This window comes from Grampus griseus (genome assembly GCF_964374135.1).
Source record: "Grampus griseus genome assembly, chromosome: 13".
In the NCBI taxonomy this organism is placed as follows: domain Eukaryota; kingdom Metazoa; phylum Chordata; class Mammalia; order Artiodactyla; family Delphinidae; genus Grampus; species Grampus griseus.
This window is the reverse complement of record NC_139007.1, coordinates 23,573,900-23,592,424: the sequence shown is the minus strand read 5'-3', so window position 1 is coordinate 23,592,424 and position 18,525 is coordinate 23,573,900.

Sequence of the window (18,525 nt, the reverse complement as noted above, 5' to 3'; positions counted from 1 at the left end):
GACAGAAAAATCAAAACACGGTAATGATTCAAGTCTTCTGCTGTAGCAAGCATTGCTCAAATCCAATACTTGGTGCAAAGACACAAAACTCCCTGAAAGTAGCTGCTGTTGGGAGTCAGGCTAAGCTTCTATAACAAAGAGTCCCCATATACTAAATTAGACTCTTTCTCATATAACTGTCCAGAGGCAAACATTTCAGGGTAAACGGAAGAGTTCTACCATCCTTAACAGCCACTTTCCATCTTTGGGTGTGAGGTGGCAGCTCCACTGTTCATTACTTCTCAGGAAAAGGAAGTTAAAGAACGGGAATGGAAAGCAGCTAGCATAACACAGAAATAGAACAAACTTCTCTCACTCCTATCGCATTGTCCAAAAAGTAGTCACATGATCACATCTAGGTGCAAGAAGCTAGAAAATGTAGTTTCTTGCTAGATAGACTTTTGCCAAGTTTAAGTGAATATTGGAGGGCAATCAGAAGTTTCTGACACAAATTAGGAAAAGGTATTTTGTAAAAGAGGTTATAGTCATGACTAGAGGTGGAGATGGAGGTGGGCTGTCCCCAAAGCACTGTCGCAGCTCCTAACCAATTGCTGTCCACTTAAGAGATAGAGATGATGCAAATGAGAACAACGGTACATAGTGACCACCGAATGCAGCTTAGGCGGATCACTGAGACATTGCTAGGATGGTCAGCTACCCACGGTGAAGTGGGAGCAGAGGCCTATATGAGATGAGAAGGAATCTCCAAGCCCAAGTGTAGAAGACAGGAAAGCTGGGTTTCCAAGCATCTGGCCCATGGGTGCTAAGCCAGAGACTAACTGTGACTATTACTTTTATTAATTGCTGTGCCCTTCAGACTGAGAAGAATGTTCTGGGACTATCATTGATATCAATTTAAATTGTTTTATGTCTACATATATACAAATATTCCTCTCTGCATGAATATATTCAGTTCCTGAGGCTAGATTGCTAGAGTTTGGATATTGGTTTCAGATAAAGAGGGATGCTGAATAAGCCAAATCTATCTGTTCCTGAGTTTTACACAGAAAGGCATCAGATAGCAAGGGATATCTATAACTGTATAACTGGATACCATATTACAAGTCCTACTGCTTCCTTATTTGATAGTGCTTTTTACCATGTAAGATTCTTTACTGGCATACTTTTATTATAGTTCTTATTCTAGTAACTAATATAGTTATAGTTATAGTTCTATTCTAGTAACTAATTCTAGTAACTTTCTCTGGTTAATTTCTACTGCTTCACATAAAATTACCTATCTCCTGTGCATCCATTGCTCTAAACTGTCAAGAAAGTATTTGACTCTCTGAAAATTCTTGTGTTTAGACATGTGACTTATGAATTACCTAAGGATGAGCTACACATCTGTTTTTTCTCTTTATTATTACCGTCAAGCACTTATAAAGCAACTACTTTACATTATATATTTACATACATTTTGTGAATCTGTGGCATATTCATTGAAAAAAATATATCTTCCCTTAAGTCATTTGATTAAGTAGAAGAGATTAAAAAAGATATATGGCCAAAAAAAAAAAAAAGATATATGGCCAATGGCTCCCTCTCCCACCTCAGCATCTCGCTGGCTGGTGCCAGAAAGTGGCAAGATAGGTGAGGTGAGTAGATAGCGACTGGTTTATATCCAATTTTGCTAAAATGACATACATAATTTTTGCTGGGATCTGATAGTGGTCTTTATAGGGCTTGAATGGGAATTTAATCTAATTTACTATTAAAATACTAAAGAACTGAAATGAATCTCTATATTAGTCTCAAGGTATGACAATGACCCTAACATTGAGAGGCAGAGAAAGGAAGCTCTGTCATTGGCTGTGTCAGCCAGCATCTCTTTCCTATATTTTTCTTCTCCAACTTCCCCCTGTACCCATTGGTTCTCCTATCAGGTAAAGCAGGAATTTCTCCAACCCTGGTTCATTCTCAGGTAAGTTACACCTAAATTTCACTATCTAAACCACTTTCACATGCTTGTAGAACTCTGCACCCCACATTTACACTCCTTAAAAATACACAATGAGCACCCATTATGCACCAGGCTATCTTCTAAGCACCAGAGAGGCAGTCATGAAAAGGCAGGCAAGGTGTCTTAGCCCATAGAATTTCCATTTTACTGGTTTTCTTTCTAAATTATCTTTACTACAGAGTTAACCTGGAGTGCTAACCAATAGCTTCCCTCATTGATTCTCAAATGTCAGTTGATATATTTCCCCTCCATCACACGTTCCCATTTTGATAGTAGGACCTGCATGTTTGAGCTCCCAAGCCAAGTCCCATAGTTCATAAGATAATCCCCTAGCTTTCAGCTGCAGTCGAAGGTTCGACTCTAATAAATCTATTTTCCAGTTCTTTCCCATGGCTTGAATCACATTCAACTCTTGCCAGTTTCCTGAGTTAACATTTTGATAACTCCAAATAGTCCAAAGTTTGGAGGAGAGTATCCAGCAACTGTTGGCCCATCTAGTCTTTGAACATCACATATCTAGGTCCTTACTTTTATACATAAATCCCCAGTGGAGACCCACTGATACCTCAGATAAGACTTGTGAAAGCTGACTATTTTCCTGACCACCCACAGAGATTGCTAAGCCCTCATGGTCTCTATGCCTTCCCTGTTTGACTGAACATCCTCTTTCATTTCCCACATTTGGGACAAACATCTCTCTCCTCATCCTACTGTCTGTTGTTAATCCATTCATATCTGTGTTATCAAAAAGAAAATTGTGTGGGCTTCCCTGGTGCCACAGTGGTTGAGAGTCCGCCTGCCGATGCAGGAGACACGGGTTCGTGCCCCGGTCCGGGAAGATCCCACATGCCGCGGAGCGGCTGGGCGCGTGAGCCATGGCCGCTGAGCCTGCGTGTCCAGAGCCTGTGCTCCGCAACTGGAGAGGCCACAGCAGTGAGAGGCCCGTGTACCACCAAAAAAAAAAAAAAAAGAAAACGGTGGGTAAAACTATAGCAAAAGAAACTCCTGCGTCTGTCTCCCCATCCCTTCAAAGACATATACTACACTCTACTTGTAAATTGTCATCCCAGGTTTGTCACTGAACAATGGGATGCAAATCTATTCAATTACGACTGATAAACACCCTAGGTTTCTTTGGACCTTGGCTTTGTTGTGACGTCAATCCTTCTCAAAATGCCCTACTCACGTCCATTCTCTAGTAGGTCTGTGTCTTTATTCAAACGTAAAATAGACAGCTAGTGGGAAGCAGCCGCATGGCACAGGGAGATCAGTTCGGTGCTTTGTGACCACCTAGAGGGGTGGGATAGGGAGGGTGGGAGGGAGGGAGATGCAAGAGGGAAGAGATATGGGAACATATGTATATGTATAGCTGATTCACTTTGTTATAAAGCAGAAACTAACACACCATTGTAAAGCAATTATACTCCAATAAAGATGTTAAAAAAAAAATGCCCTACTCAAAATGAATGTGCTGCTACATTGGTTCACAGGCAATTAAAAGGAGCAGCTGGTGACCAGCTAGCATTTTATTCAAATCCAACATGTTGGAAGAAGACCACATACCAAAAAAGCTAACCTTAAAGTGAAATATCTTAATTTAAATTGTATTCTCCCTCACTCTCCATTTTCCTCTGTAAGTGCACTGCTAACTGATGCTATAACTTATTTCAGCTCCTTCCTTAGTAAAGTGTAACATATCCATCATGTTGAAACTCTTAAGTTACAGGCAGTTTACTCACATTAGATCTCATTAGCAATTACACTAGTGTTCAAAATACATTACCTCATTTGTCTCATAGCCCATACAGTTTTTTACATAATGAATTAGACCAATTAGTCTCACATGACAGAAGGAAATCTTAAATAACACTGTCCTTACTTTAAGACAAGCTTGACTGAAGCCCAATGAAAGAAACTGTAAAATTAATTTTATAGTTTTATAAAATGGATAGCAAAAGAAATTAAATAATCAAACTTCAGGCTATATGTTTGTGTTGGGATTAGGCATCAGAGGGAAGAAAAGTAGCCAAAGAAAGGACAACGCCTCACTCAGTTTGTTTTCTGCAAGACATAAATTCATTATTTGCATAGCTAAGGGCCATGTTTAAAAGTCCAAACTAACTTGCTTGTAGACTTTTCAATTGAGACCGTTATTGTCCTTTGGGAAAAACCTTGCTGACTGTAATCAGCCAAGAAATTACAGCTACTGCAGTGATCAATTGCTAGAGATTTTTGAAAGCACAAAACCAGCCCTCTATCCACATGTTTATTTCACCTAAACAAGTCATTTCTTGGTGTCCCTTACACTCCCTTCAAATAGCTCTTTCCAACATTGAATCCAATTTCCTATCTACCATTAGAATCTCTTTCTTCAACCTTCAGACAGACTCAAAAAACACACAGGATTGATAGGTGTTACCCAATCAAGGGTACATTTTAACCTGAGGAGGCAAATCCTAAAGACACTCCCAGAACTCCATCCACGCACCGAGTTACCCTATAACAAGACTATGCCTTGTTACTATCAGTATAGTAATTATCTGTCCTCTTTGCAGATCATAATTACTCTCCTCATTGTTTGATCAAAGACTGTCACGCAATGAAATGACCATGGGCTGGTTAACTAGTTGGAAGTGCCCCCAGTCCTCCATTTACGGACATAAGAAATTGTGTCACCTAAGGAGTCAACAGAAGATACAAATCTGGGAGCAAATCGGTTCCCAAAGATATGCTCAGGAACCTAGAGGCAAAATTTGACCCAATCATTCCTCTTTAATCAAGGTGACTCTTAATGTGACTTTTCTAATGTGATAGTAGTTAAAGATAATTTAGCACTGAAGGGGGAAGTGAAATAAGGATTCTGGGTCTATAGGGAAAGAGGTTTTCAAAGAACTCTCACACTATGAGAAGGAATTTTCCTTTTCCTTCTAAACAAGTATCCGTTTCAAAGGAAGCATACTTTTGAGAAAATAAATCACCAAGACAGTAGAATTAGTCTTTTGAACATGCCTGATCAGAAAGCTCATTTTCCTCCCATCTTCTTCTGCTTTTACAAAAATATTTCACATACAAAAAGTTATCTACCAGACGTCACTAACACATGTGACTTATGTTCAAATTACATCTTTTAAACTGGCATCGTTTTTTTAAAAATTAGACTTTTGAAAATGCTTATCGCATTTATCGCTGGCAGTTTGGAAAACAGTGGCTCCAGTATTCATTATTCAGAGCTGGACTCAGAGAGTCAAGAACTTGCTAAGTTAACTTTTCTTTTTCTCAACTCCTAGAGTTCCACAAAAGTCTCATTATACATGGTGGGCAATTCAGGGAATCATGTACTGCTGAGTTAGGACAAAACAGAAATGTTAATTCAGAAGTTGCATCCTTAAGAGACTTTCAATGTTGCCTTAAAAGCTTAAAAATGACCCAATTTTACCAAATGAAAAATGCAGTATAGGACATACTACATAGGTGGTTGGAAACTCATTTCAATTAGTCTTTACTAATGAATCCCTGATATTTAGCCCTCTGCTAGTCACATTTGAAGATCTCTAGAATTACATGAAAGAGCCCCTCTCTCAAAGACTTTGCATTCTACATAGGGAAGCATTTATGCATGCAAAACAAATCAAAATTATATCACAAATTAGAACCGAAGGTGACAACTGACACTATTAGGGAGGGAAAAGATCAAACTGAAACAAAGAAGATGGAAAGATGGCACTGAGTATCCTTAATGCTGGGAAGGATTTGGCTATTTGGATATGGTTCAAGGATCCCATATGTTCTCTCAAGAGAATTTTTAACTTTGCCTAATTGATCTCCAAGCAGAACTCAGTCTGTCTCATGTTTAAGAGCCTCCCTGGCAAAAGAGGCCCATGGCTCCCGTCCGCCCTCAATAAGCAACTCACTCTATGTGGCCCAGAGTCACACAATGAGGTTCTCCTGAAGAAGCAGGCGGGGGCTGCTTTCTGCTAGCCAGGCTCCAATTGTCATTAAAAACAGTAGATCTGCAGTATCCTGAATATTTATCTTTTTTTCTAATATTTACCCCAGGATTATTGTTTTTAATTGTAAAGTCCCATTGGCTTCCTTGCTTTCTTGGGTGACAATCAAAAGCACATCCAGGCAGACAAGTGCCTAACGATTGCTTAAATTCATGGCCTCCCTGTGCAGTTTCTCAGCATCACCTTGTATGCTTGGACAGCATAGGCCAGAAAATTCATTTAAAGTTCTCTGATGTATTAAGATGCTGACCCTACAAGTACCCTCTCCTGTCATTTCCAAGCCCACTGGATGTGCAGTGATAGATCTATGTCATTTGGTTTCAGCATCATGAATCGAGGCCTCCACAAAGACCACTTCTTCAATCTTTCCTGGGATTTAATCATTCAATTCTATAGTCCAATGTGTAGCCCACACCCAGGCAGAGCCTGATCCTCTATCCTAACCTAGAAAAAAATAACTGCAATAATATATTGGGTACTTATTGCATGCTCATTATTTGCCCATCACTGCACCATGAAATGTATGTGTAATAGCTCATTTAATCCATAAAATCATGCTGCAAAATCACACTTATATCTCTGTTTTATGGATAGGAACCTAGGCTCAAAGAGTTTAAATGACTTACCCAAGGCCACTTAAAGTAGCTGCACCGCATTTCTAATTCATTTCTGATGCTGGAGGCAGCATAACTGTAGGGCATTGTTTAGGGATGAAAACCAAATTTCACTTGTTCTTTCTCTTGCAGAAGAGTGCTTGCCAATTTTCTGTCTATCAGGGAGCTCCATAAAACATTTAAGGGAGGATGTTGTTTTTGCTCCACATTCTCTGAAGACTATGGAAAGCCCTTCAAAATCTTAAAATTCTAAACTGAAAGAGACCTTAAACATTAACTAGCCCCAAACCCATTGGTTTAAAAAATGTCCTTAGCATCAAGAAGTTGCTTATCAGGGACTTCCCTGGTGGCGCAGTGGTTAAGAATCCACCTGCCAATGCAGGGGACACAGGTTCAAGCCCTGGTCCAGGAAGATCCCACATGCCGTGGAGCAGCTAAGCCCGTGTGCCACAACGACTGAGCCTGCACTCTAGAGCCTGCGAGCCACAACTACTGATCCCTCGAGCCACAACTACTGAAGCCTGCACGCCTAAAGCCCATGCTCTGCAACAAGAGAAGCCACCACAATGAGAAGCCCACACGCCACAACGAAGAGTAGCCCCTGCTCGCCACAACTAGAGAAAGCCCGTGTGCAGCAACAAAGACCCAACGCAGCCAAAATTAAATAAATAAATGAATTTAAAAAAAAGTTGCTTATCAGCAGAGCCGGATTAGAAGCTATAATTTCAAATCTAAGTGGTATTTTTTTCTTATTACCTCACACAGCTGTCACATTACTTTAAACACTTTTCTTCCTGAAATGCTTAGAATAGTGAAGATGTTACAAGCTATTGTAACAAATAAATTCCAAAATTTCATGAGCTCAGCATAGTCATCATTCATCTAACGGTCCGGAGTGGGTGTGTCTGGATAGCAAGTAGCCTTTCTCTGCAGGGTGAATGAGGAACCAAGGCTTCTGTAGATCTATCTCAGGGTTTCCCTGCTTGTAGCTAGTGGAGGATATGAGATGGACAAGACGTTCTCACGTCAAAATAGAAGTGACAGAAACTAGTCACGTGGCTGCACCTGGATGCAAAAGGGTGTGGGAAATATATTCCCTGTAGGGCATCTGCATCTGTAGGGCACCAGAAAAAACACAACTCCCTGGAAGGGAGACCAAACATTTTTGAGGGACGGTTAATCATCTCTGCCACATTTTTTCTGCTACATATCTTCTAAATAACAAACTCCAGTTTCAAATGTCTATTGGTGAGCTGAATTTAGAAGACTTCTAAGCCATCCCAAACTTCAAAACATGAGTAGGGTAGATTATTTTTCCCCAACATTTTGCTCCCTCCCTTAAAAGATTCATACAACCCTGCCCTTTGCCATGAGTCTATGAACTGTCTTCCACTATGGGCAGAGAGCACTTCCCAATCCATTTACGCTGGCTGTGAGAAGATGATTTGCTTTGGCCAGGGAATGTAGGAGAAAGTGATAGGTGCCAGTTCTGTGTAAGGCGTTGAACATAATTTATCTGTTCATCCTCTTGTTTCTTTGCCATCCACCATGAGAAGTACAGGCTACAAGTTGTCACTCTTCCCAGAACAAGTACTTATGAGGAGTTGACTGGAAGCCAACCTGCAGTCTGAAACCAACCCCAGCTGATTTCACCCAAACTCTACAAAATCTGGAGCAAGAAAAATAAGTGCTTGTCTTGTAAGCCATGAAGGTTTGGGACCTTGTTTGTTAGGTAGCATTATCTCAGCAATAGTTGACTAATACAATGAGATTTGATCACTCTATGAGTATAGGTAATTAACAGCTGGTCTTCTAGGAGGAAATCTTTGGGCAAAATGACCAGCTTGGATTTTAAGGAAACCAAAGATTTTGGCCAAAAAAAACAAAAGAAAGAAAAGAAAAAGATGTTTCCATTGATGTGCCTAGGAGAATTTCATTCTTTTTAAGAGTTCTAGGAAAAGTATTTCATTGCCTTTTATTATTAGGGGGGAGTAGTTTCTCTCCAAGAACAAGCCCAAGAACCATGGAGAAAAGGTGGAAACACAAATTGCAGAGTTCACTTTTTAGGCCAAAGTGGCACACAGACATTTCTCAGGGCAGTGGAGAGGACAACTATGGGGAAATGAAACTTCCCAGGACTCCTCTGTGTTCCTGTAAAAATTCCTAACCTCTTGAGCCACGGAAATGTATAAGCTATAAAAATAGAGAATTTTTGCTCTCACTTCTCATAGAAACATTTTTGCATACATAATAGTTAGATCTGTAGCCATATGTTTACCTAATTCATCTGATTCAAAGAATAATAAAATTTCTTTTGTCTCCCCCAAAGCCAATAAGTTACATCCCAGGATAGGCATCTAGGTTCCAAGTGAAGATGACAGGGGGATTGCACGTCAAAAGAGGGAGGTTAGAACTTGAAGACATCTCTAGGTTGGAGACCTGTGGGACTATCTGGCTCCTGGAGAGATTTTTATTAGCATATCAAAAGGTTGGAGGTAGGGCTCAGGCCCATTATGCATCCAAGGAAATCCTTCTAGGAGGGGAGGGGGACAGCTGCCTCCCTATCCTTCAGTCCTCACCTATGGAGTGTCTGGATACCCACATAAGACGTTTGACCTGGTTTTCATCATTGTGCCCCAAGGATAAGGCCTGAGAGCAGAGGGGCTATTTACTGTGAGGTTATTCATAAGAAATCTGTTTCTGATCCATAGCATTTCTTGTGAACATTCAGGATAAAATTAATACAGATGAATATTAAAACCAAATAACAACTAAACCAAAGGTAGAAATAAATGACCTTTGTCAGTTTTATAAATGTTCATTTCTGTAAAGTGCTAACTTTGGCTTTATTCTCAGGGCAACTAATACTATTTAAGCACCTTATTTTTGCCTGCAGAGTCTTGAATAGGAGACAAGGAGACTGGGCATGAACTGAATCTCATATCACAACAGCCAGCAAGAAACTGAAGCGTCCTGCCAGCAACCAGTGCATGAGCTTAGAAGCAGATCATTCAGCCCCGATCAAGTCTTCAGATGACTACCGCCCTGGCTAACAGCCTGGCTGCAACTTTGTGAGAGATCCTGAGCCAAACCCGCCCAGCTAAGCCACTCCTGGACTACTAAACCTCAAAAACTGTGAAGTAATACTCACTTGTTTTTAATTGCTAAGTTTGGGAGTAATTTGTTTTGCAGACTGGATAACTCATATACACATGTAAACTATTTTTGTGGTGTATGTGACACATCACAAAGCTGACTGCGTTAGCTTTCTACTAGTTAATAATGACGATGAGACTTATCTCCCAATCAGGATGCTTTTTCCCCTGCACCCTCTCCCTTCTCCACCCCACACACCACCTCAGAAATCCCTGAAAGCAAGGAGAGAGTATATCAGAGGCAATATTTGAAAAGATAATGACTCCGAATATTCTAAACTAACAAGAGATCACACCATGGACCCAAGAAGCCCAAGAAATTCCAAGCAGGATTGGATAAATAAAAATAGTACTCATGCCTATATACATCACAATGAAACTCCAGAAGGCTATAGCCAAACAGAAGTTCCTAGAAGCATCCAGAGAAGAAAATCATCTTCCAATATGTGATTACTTAATTGCTGGTTTGTTCTGTAGCAACAATGGAAGCCATAAGAGAATGGATTGATATAAGTCTTCTGTCCACCCAGAATCTATACCAGTTGAAAATATCTTTCAAGAATAAAAGCAAATTAAAAATATTTTCAAACAAACAAAATACTGTAAGAGCAAACTATCAATACATTTCAACTAAAGGGAATTCCAATGGGTGTACTTCAGGTACAAGGAAATTGAGCTCAGATGTAGGTTTTGAGAAACAAGAAGGAATGAAAAGCAAAATAAGTTGTAATATTTAGGAAACTCTTTAAAAACTGAGTGTTAAAAAATGTGCTCTAGGGCTTCCCTGGTGGCGCAGTTGTTGAGAGTCAGCCTGCCGATGAAGGGGACGCGTGTTCGTGCCCCGGTCCGGGAAGATCCCGCATGCCGCGGAGCGGCTGGGCCCGTGAGCCATGGCCGCTGAGCCTGCGCGTCCGGAGCCTGTGCATCCAGAGCCTGTGCTCCGCAACGGGAGAGGCCATAGCAGTGAGAGGCCATAGCAGTGAGAGGCCCGCATACCACAAAAAAAAAAAAAAAAAAAAAAAAAAAAATGTACTCTATGTACAAAAGAGATAGAATTAAAATATGCAACAATTATATTTAAGTTGGGAGGATATAAATGGAATTGAAGTATTTGAAGTTGTTTTGTTTTATCTACAATTAAATTTAGACATCGGGAAGTTAAGGAGGCATATGTTAATTTCCAGAGTCCTCACTAAAAGAAGAGAAACAGTGCATACATTCTGAAACATTATGGGAAGAGATGGAAACATAAAAAATAATTTTGAAAGAAGACAAAACTAAATATTCAACAAGTATGATAAATGGAGAGTACAAAATAAAATGTTGGATTTAAACCCCTATATATAAGCTGTTATACAAATTACAAACACAATAAGTGCTCTACTTAAAAGACTATGATTTTCAGACTGGGAAAAAAAAAACAAAACTGCAGTCCAACTACGTGCTTTTTAGAGTAGACAAATCTAAGACATAAAATCCAGGAAGCTTGAAAGTAAAAAGATGGAAAAAGCTATAGAACATAAACACCATTCCAAAATAAAACTGGTATAGCTATGTTAATATTAAAAATAGCCATTAAGGCAAAAGACTTTATTAGAGATAGAGAGGGCCAATTCATATGGATAAAAAGAATTTATTCACTCAGATATGTAACAACTTTTATTTTGTGTGCACCTAACATATATTTATCAAAATATATAAAGTAAAAGAAAGAATTTTAAAGAGAAATAGGCAAATCCACATTCATGATGGCAGATTTTAATATTTCTCTTTCAGTAACAGGTAGAATACAAAAAAAACCTTAACCTAATGGGTATATTTAGAACACTGCACTTAACAACTGCATTGTGCGCATCCTTTTTAAGCACACATGGAACATTTACAAAAGGTTAGCATAACCTGGATCTTAAGTCTCAACAGCTTTCAAAGGACTGAAATAATAACATAGTATGTTCTCTAACCAAAGTGGAATTACTCTAAAATAAAAAACAAAGACCAATATATGTGAAAATATGTTGAAATAAACAAACTTCTAAGTATTCCATAGGTCAAAGAAGAAATCATGAAGGAATTTATGATTTTAAATCTGAAGTATTTTAAACTGAATGATAACACATTAATATTACATATCAAACTTGTGGTGATGCAGTTAAAGCAGTACTTAGGGAACAATTGTTGACTACACATGTTTATTAGTTTTAAAAAATTTCAAAATTAGTGAAGTAAACATCTATATAAAGAGTTAAGAGAAATCCAAGAGAAGTAAAATTAAGTTGATAAAGAATAAAGATAATATAAAAAATTAATAAAATAGACAAACAAACATATAATAGATAGGAAAAAAAGATCTAAAAGTAGGTTCTTTGAAAACATTAAAGAAAGCACAAATAATCATTACTAGGAATGAAAAAGAAGACACCACTTTCCTGCAAATTTCCTTTTAAAAGAACCTATTATGTATAACTTAATGCCAATAGATTTGAAAATTTAAGTGAAATGGATGACTATTTAGAAAAAATAATTTGGCAAAATAGACTTAAAAAATAGAAAATATCAGTTGCTATATAATTATTAAAAACATTGAATCAATACTCAAAAATCTTTCTACAAAGAAAACTCCAGGCCAAGATTACCTCTCTGGCAATTTCTACCACACATTCAAAAAGCAATACTACCCAAACTCATCCAGAAAGAAACTTGGGGGCATGGGATAAAACAGTCTCCCAACTCATTTAATGAGCCCAGCATAACAAAATCTGCACGGACAATACAAGAAAGAAATGTACAGGCCAAACTCACTTATGAACATAGACCTAAAACTCCTAAATACAATGGTAGCAAATGAAATCCAACCTATTAAAATAGACAATGCATTGTGACTAAGCCAGATTTATTCAAGGAATTTAACTTTGATTTAACAGTTGAAAACCAATCAAAGTAAATCATCACATTAACAGATAAAAGGTGGGGGGGGGGACTCATAGTGTGACCTTCTCAATAGGGGCAGAAAAAATAATTTGATAAAATAAAAATTTTAAATACTTACAATTAGATTTTTAAAAATCAAGTGACTAGGAATCAATCTAACACAGATAGGAGAATCTCTGAGAAAAAAAAATAGACACAACTTTATTGAGAGATATTAAAGAAGACCTAAATGTTTCAGAAAATAAATCATCTTTAGGGATGAGAAAAAAATCAATATTATAAAAATGACCATTGTCCCCAAACTGATCCTTAGAGTCAATGTAATCCCAATTAAAAACTCAGTCCTTTTTAAAATTTTTTTGCAGAAAAGGAAAAATGATTATTAAAATTAATATCCAAAAAAGGGGAAGAAGAGCCAAGACAACAACTGAATAAGAAAACAAACTTTAAAAACTTATTCAATTAGATATCAAAATTCATTATAAAGTGCAACATTGGTACAAATAGAGAAAAACAGGCAAATGAAACAAGATAGAAGGTCCAAGAGGCATATTAGTGGTGAGCAATGTGGATAGAACAGACTTTTAAACAAATGGCACTGGAAAAATTTGATGTTCATATGGGAAAAAATTAAGTTAAGACCATGAAGTCAGACCATACACACAAATCAATTCCAGGGGGATTAAACTTTTAAACTTTAAATGAAGGACTATTAAGCTTTTATATGATAATAGAGGAGAATATCTGCATGACTTCAGGGTAGGGAAAAATTACCTAAGCAAGCCACAGAAAGCACTACCCAAAAGGACAAAACTGGCAAATTTACTACGTTAAACTAGAACTTCTGCTCATCAGAAGACGTCACAAAGAGAATGAATAGGTAATACAGAGAGAAGGAAGAAAACACATACAACAGAAGACTCACAATTTAAACATACACACACACTATTTTGAAATGGGCAAAAGACTAAAAAAGGCATTTTTTAAAAAGGAGATCCAAATGGTTAATAAATGTACAAAAAGGAGCATGGCTTCACTGGTAGCCTGCGAAACACAAACTGAAACTCTGGCTCCTGTACAAAAATGTTAATAGTAGCATTGTTCTTAGGAGCCCCAAATTGAAAATACCTGAATATACACTAGCAATAGAGTGGGTAAATAATGATGGCACACTGAAATGCAATATTAGGAACTACTCTAAAACAGTAAAAATGAATAAACTCTGCCTACGTACCACATGGATGGATCTCATAAACACAATACTGAGTAAAGAAGGAAGACACAGCAAGACTCAGACTCGATTTAATTCAATAAAGTTTTAAAAATACATAAATGTAAACTACATTTATTTTATGCATGCATCCATACTTCAGTTTACTTTCATGCATAAGTACATACATGACAAAAATAAAAAGAAACACAGAAGTGATTATCACACAATTCAGAGTGAAGACTCATTACATTTAGGGGAGGGAAAGAGGGTTCTAATAATAAAGGAATGCACAGAGGATATTTCTGGTCTTGGCAGTGTTATATTTCTTGACCTTGGCCATGGAAACATGCATGTTCCATTTCTATTATTTATTAAACTATTTACAAGAAAACATTTTTTAAACTTAAGTGAAAAAGACTGTCTTATACTTATTTTTTTTTCTCTGGTGGGTCAGTCCTAAAAGCTATGCTATTATTCTTCAGAATCTCCACTCCGGATGGCCATATATGTAATACATAACAAGCCAGTAGATTTCTTACAGAGGTGAGAAGGAGATTAAAGTAACCATTGTATCAACAGATTCATCCAGGCACTAAAAATGTATTTGTAAAAACCCATATACTCTTTGGATAAGTAATCATGATTCTGCAGCATTTTAAGTCTCCTCCGAGGTAGTTCAGTGATGTGGAACTGAATCATTAGCCAGTCTTTCAATGTGTAACTTCCCTTACCTGTGAAGAGAGGCAGAAAATGAAGTGTCTGGAGTAAAACAGAAAATTCTCGTTAGCTGAATGCTGAGAGAATGGCACAAATGGCTATTTCTGAGATTCAAATATCTCTCAAAGGAGTTCGGAGGGATGTGGCAGTCCCTACTTCTCACAAGGTTGATAACTATTACCTGGAGATCTTTAAGAAGCACAGCTGGTGAGCAATGGGACATAGAAGTGTAAAGAGGCACAGAGATCATTCTAAGAACAAATATGCTTAAGGAAGTCCCTCTCCTGCCCTTGTTTAAAACTGTCTTTTCATCACACTTCTCCCTACCTTTTCCATTAACATATACTGATCTCTCACTAAAAACTGACCTTTCTTTCATCTGGCCTTTGGGCAGGCAAAATGATGATGAAGAACTGAGGAAGCGAGTGCTGCCAAGGGGCATTGACCAAAGATTTCTGATTCCAGCAAAGATGGAGTAACAGGGACCACATATACCCACCAAATTAAATAACTACAAAACAGGACAAAATGTGTGAAACAATGATTTCACAAAGCAGTCTATAGGGAGCACAAGACTGTGATCCCCAAGGGAAGGGAAACAAATAAGGTGAGCCCTGCTATGGTCCCAGCTTACTGCCTAGAGAGCATCCAGGCCACAGGGCAGAGAGAAAGACTAAAAAGTTCAGCTGTACATTGAATTAAGGAGGAAGAGATTACAGTTTGGAAAGTCCACAGCAGCTAGAATGTGCAGGACAAAGTAGGTGGGAGGAGGGAGCTGGGCAGAGAGAAGGCTCTGGGGGCTGCATCAGGGTGTCTCCGAGTCTTTGGCTGAGCCCTGCTCGGCACATGCAAGAGAAAACCCACCAGAACAGAGTTGTTAAACAATATGTAGAACTTGCACAGAGAGAGGCAGGAATAGTTTTTGTTCTCACCTACCAGAGTGATAAGTCATGGGGCAGTGGTTGGAATGCTCAGAAAGGATTACCTTAGCAATGGGGCTAAATTAGCACCAGATCAAAGGCAGGCAGCTCAGGATCTGCTATGTAAAAGCTTAAAAGGAAGCCAAAATGATCCTACTGAGTCCATATAACTTATCTGCACAGCAGAATAAACACCATCACTGTTTAACAGCCAATAGTGTAAAATTCACAATGGATGTCATCCAATCAATATTCACAATATCTGGCACTCAAAGAATAGTAATACTCTTTACATATTACCATACATGCAAAGATGCAATAAAATATGATCCATAATGAGAAAAATAATCAATCAGTAGAAACAGACACAGAAATCACAGAGGTGACAAAACTAGCAGACAGAGATGTCAAAACAACTGTTATAAACACATTCCAAAAGTTAAAGATGCCAGAGGAAAACATGAATATGATGAGGAGACAAACAGAAGATGTTTAAAAAGGCACAAGTAAAATTCCTAAAGATGGAAAATACAGTATCTGACATTAAAAACACATTGAATATAATTAAAAGCAGATTAGATACTGTAGAAAATATCAATGAGCTTGAAAGCATAGCAATGGAAACTCATTAAAAATATGAAAAGAAAAAAATAGTTTAAAAAATGAACACAACATCAGAGACCTGTGAGAAAATATCGAGCAATCTAAAGCATGAAACTGAAGTCACAGAGGGAAGCAGAAAAATACTTGAAGAAATAATGACTGAAAATTCCTTGAATTTGATGAAATTTCTAAACCCATTGATCTAAGAACCTTAACAAATCACAAGCAGAGTCAATCTAAGGATTTATTTGGAAAACAAAATAAAGAAAGGTGAATGTTTATATAATATGGGGCTAAGAAATAGATTTTTTTAAATATGCAAAAGATGAGTTATGAAGGGGAAACATCAGATTTGCCTCTGCATATAACAAAACAATACCGCAATGTCTACATGATCAAATGTTCCCAAAAGACAACAAGATTAATAAACGGCAAAGATTAATTCTAATCACAGAGAGAAAATATCTTTAATAAGTAAAGTGTTTGTCTTAAATTACTTTTTACAGAATCATATCTTGAGACCAAAATGTATGTGAAAGTGATTTATTAGTAAGTGTTCCCAGGGGGAAAAAATGGCAGAGGGATAGGGAAGGAAAGGAAGCCAGGCAAGGTTACCTGCAGAGGGTAACCTGGGCTCATTCATGCTGGGGACTCTGACCACGGTGCAGGTCATTCTATAGAGTTGTCCCCCTCAGAGTTTGAGGAAGCTGCAGTATTTGTATCCCTACCCTGGCCAGTCAGCCATAGGTTAATGACACTATCTCCTTCCCCCTCACACATACCCATCCCTCCGAGCACACAAGCAAAGCTACTTCCAGAAGCCTGGATACAGTCCATCTGCAAAGACGCACACGCTCTGGTTGTCAGGGGTAAAAACATACTCAGAGCCGGTGTCCACGAAAATGACACACGAGGAAGAGAAATCTAAGGGTACACTGGTGGGGCACCAGTGTTTTCTGCTATGGTGCTCTTTAAGTTAAACGAAAAAAACAGTATGCTTTTAGATAAACAAGTAATTCACAAAAACAAGTAGAAATAATCAATGAACCTAACAAAATATGCTGATCCTCACAAGTAATCAAAGAAATACAATTAAAAGACTAAGGAAATAGCACATTACATTGATCCAACTGGCAACATTTTAAACGACTGTTAATCCTCTGGGGGAAAAGATATACTTGTTGAATACTAGTAGAAATATGGGTTGAGCAGGTAATACAGAAACACACCTTAAATGATATATTCCATTAACCCGGAATTTCCATGTCTGCGATCCTGTCCTAAAAACTAATTGCACGTGCGGACAAAGATGCATGCAAAGGTATGTGGAGAAATATATTATTTATAATAAGAAAAAGTTGAGAAGAACCTGAATTTCTCAATTTAGAATTTGTTTTTAAAAATTAAAATGCATCCATATAATAGACAATTCATGCAGCCATTAAAATGATGGTATCGATTTGCATTTGTTAAAAAAACGGCATTAACCATCCTCTCTTATACAAACACACAAGCACAAGCACACACACATTCACCCTGAATTGCTTCTAGAAATGCTTCTGGCTCCACTACATTGTGTCTTGTCTTGAAACATACTCTCAGCAGTTCCCAAAGTGACTCTCCATCTTTGAGTCACTTTATTCAATTACAGGACAAGTTGAAAATCATCCAGAATGATATGATATTAAAAAAGTACTTATAATTAAATTAATTAAAATTATTGTGTTAAGAAGTTCAGAACATCCTTAAATAAATAAATGGTGACTCGGCAAAGAGATTTCTTGGTAATTCCAAGACTTCTCCTGCTCCGTTTGAGGTCAAGTGTCTCCAGCAGTTCTTTCATTTATCTCCCGATTCTGATTGATTCTTTGGATCCACAGCCACTGCACTGAACAGACAGCACACACAGCAGAAAGCCAACTGCCTCTGCAAGGAGACAAGTTCATTGCTTACTCTGGGGCCTCCTTCCAATTCCGTGAACTGGGGCATTGTGAGAACGCACCAACAGAAGCGCACATCACGTTTGTCCTTCCCTAAAATAATCGTCCTTCAGCTTCTCCAATCACCACTCTTATTACCGCCTAGCTACCAACGCCTGAAATCCCCAGTGTATCAAAGTCCCTTCTAAAGTGAAACCCAGGATGCACTGAACATGGCTGGACACAGTTGGTATCTGACTTTCCTTGACCTACAGTAGAGTCCAAAAGTGTGTGAATTCTTAGAGCAAGAGTGTCTCTGTTGATGTTTGAATTTGTAATTATGAAAATCATGAAGTATTTTGTGTGAACAACTATTATGTCAAAGCCAGCAACATACTTCATGAAACTGGCTTAGGATACCTATCTCCTAGGTACATTTCTTTTTTC